At 39.4% G+C, this 2,472-nt stretch overlaps 1 protein-coding gene across 1 annotated transcript in view; it reads left to right on the plus strand.

Moving 5' to 3' along the window:
- Syt10 (synaptotagmin 10) overlaps positions 1-2,472 on the plus strand; it is a 60,315-nt gene that overhangs the window by 17,610 nt on the left and 40,233 nt on the right. The gene's annotated exons all lie outside the window — the stretch shown is intronic.

The raw sequence follows: 2,472 nt of genomic DNA on the forward strand, positions 1-2,472 counted from the left end.
GGAGGGAGGGAGGGAGGGAAGGAGGGAGGGAGGGAAGGAGGGGAGAAACAGGAAAGAAGGAAAGGTAAGTATATCAGACAGTCAAGACACAAAGGGTAGAACACGGAAGGGAACACAGAGAGAAAATCAAGGGCAAAGAAGTTGAAATGGAGTGGTGTATGACAAGGACTTGGTAGTGTTTGATATCTCAGTGAGATGACAATACACTAGTTATTTGACTCTTGCCCTTCAAATGTCATGAGCCCATAGCTGCCACTTGCAAGTTTTCAGTTTAGTTCCGTTAACTAATAAGTAGTGTACAGTCATTGAAAATGCATATTACAGAAGCATGAGTATACACAAACACACACACACACACACACACAGAGAACTACTGAACCACTCACATTAAAAACAAAGAGAGGGTAGTTTTTAAGTCTGCAGTAGTCAGCACCTAAACTGCAAAATAAAAATGTGTTCTTTATCTGAGCCCATGTAGATGAAACTTTGACACCAGGTAAATTCTACAGGAGCCTAAATGTCACGGGCATACCATGCAGCACACACTTCTTTCTGAAATGTGTCCCCGAGAGGGGAGTGAGAAACTGCTACCAGTGAGGTCAGGAACTTCAGAACAGAGAAAGCATGAAGAACTGTCCCTCGGGATAGCCTCCTGTGCTGATTAAAATTTATAATCCAGCCTCAGATGCTAACTAGTTATTTTAGAACATTTTTAACCAGTGGCGTTTATGGTCACTTAAAACTGTTCACATGTGTGAAATGATCTCATATGCCTCCTTGGTTATTATGCCATTATTCCTGAAAAACACTAAATAATTTTTAAAAGGAACAGATCCCCCTGTCCACCAGGGGTGTCTTCTGAGACCCCAGTAGGTTTCTGAAAGCACTGATCTCTATGAATGCTATATTTTCCTGTGTGTACACACCTGTAGTAAAGAGCTAGCGGTTAATAATGAAGTAGAAAGGTGGTGATTAAAACTGTATGAATCTGGTCCATTTGTTTCAAAGTACTGTACTTATATTCTATATATATGAATTATCTTTCTTCTTGTTGCGATATGCAATCATATTTCCTCCATGATGCAATAAAGGGAATTAAAGGATGCAGGTATTGTGACATAGAGTTGAATTTCTACATCAGAGTAACTTGAGTGAATTATGGCGGTACATAGATACAGCAGTATATCTGGCCACCATGATGACATGTTAGTGGCTGAGAAGCAGGCTGCACAAACTGCATGGATGTGATGGGCAGAAGAGTGAGCTGTATCCCCCAGGACACAGAGCAAAGTGAACAATAATTCGTCTCACCAGTCAGAACAGTATTCACTCATTCATAAATTCATAAATTTATGAATCGTTTACTTCCAGAATGTTACATTTAGTATTTCCAGCCCTCCGTTGACCACTGGTAACCAAGACAACGGCTGACAAAGACCAGAGAACATAAAATAGGAGAAGAGGAACTGCTGTTCTAACAATTATAAATAAGTGATTAGCATGATGTTCAGAATTAGTCAACTGCAGTTGATAAGTATATACCTCACATAAATAAATTCAGGTGGTGAAGATGATGCAGGTATTCTCTTTGGGGAAGCATCATAAAGGTGAAATTTTATCTCCAAATTACTATCTTTTGATTATAAAGAGGCCATCTGATTATCCCTAGTAAACAGAGAATGACAGCCTACATACTGAAAACGCACGTGAAAGCCAAGCTTTAGGTGTGGCATAGCCTCTTGCAGTCAATACACATAATTTAACTTGGGTTTTTCAGTAATTATATGCAAAAACAGCAATTAGGTCAGAAAACTTTTCCTCACTCAGTCTTATAAAACATAAAAATAGTTTGTACATACCTGGTATTCTCTAAGTGAAAAGAAACTGCACAAATCAACAATTTGGCCGGAATGTTGCTGTTTGATCTGCTTCTTGAAGTGCCCTTGTCTATATGGGAGGTTGTGGAAGAAGAAAGGAAACCCCTTCCTTGTTATGCCTTCACTATTCTGCAGAAATTATTAGTAATCATCTCTATTATTTGTGAATTAGCCAAAGCCCAGGGAGATTAAATATTTTGCCTGACATAAGGAAAACTTCCAGGACTAGTAATTCAAATTTATCCAGATGGATGGAACATTTCAATTTTTAAACATAATCTTGGTTTTATACAAAGAAAATGGAGTAACAAAGTTGGCTAAAGACAAGCAGTTTGGAGTTGAAAAACATCTTCCTACTTGTTCTACTTAATCAAAGTTCTGAAATGGGGTGTGGCTCCTGTGAGGGTATAGGGTCAGGATTCCAAATCTGCTTGGCATGGGGATGAAAGCCTTGGAGAAAATTTCATCACTCCTCCTTCTCAACATTCCTCATCTTCATCCCTCATCCCTCATCTTCATCCCTCATCCCACATCCCTCATCCCTCATCTTCATCCCTCATCCCTCATCTTCATCCTCATCCCTCATCTTCATCCC

This window comes from Microtus ochrogaster, chromosome 15 (assembly GCF_000317375.1).
Source record: "Microtus ochrogaster isolate Prairie Vole_2 chromosome 15, MicOch1.0, whole genome shotgun sequence".
Taxonomy (NCBI): domain Eukaryota; kingdom Metazoa; phylum Chordata; class Mammalia; order Rodentia; family Cricetidae; genus Microtus; species Microtus ochrogaster.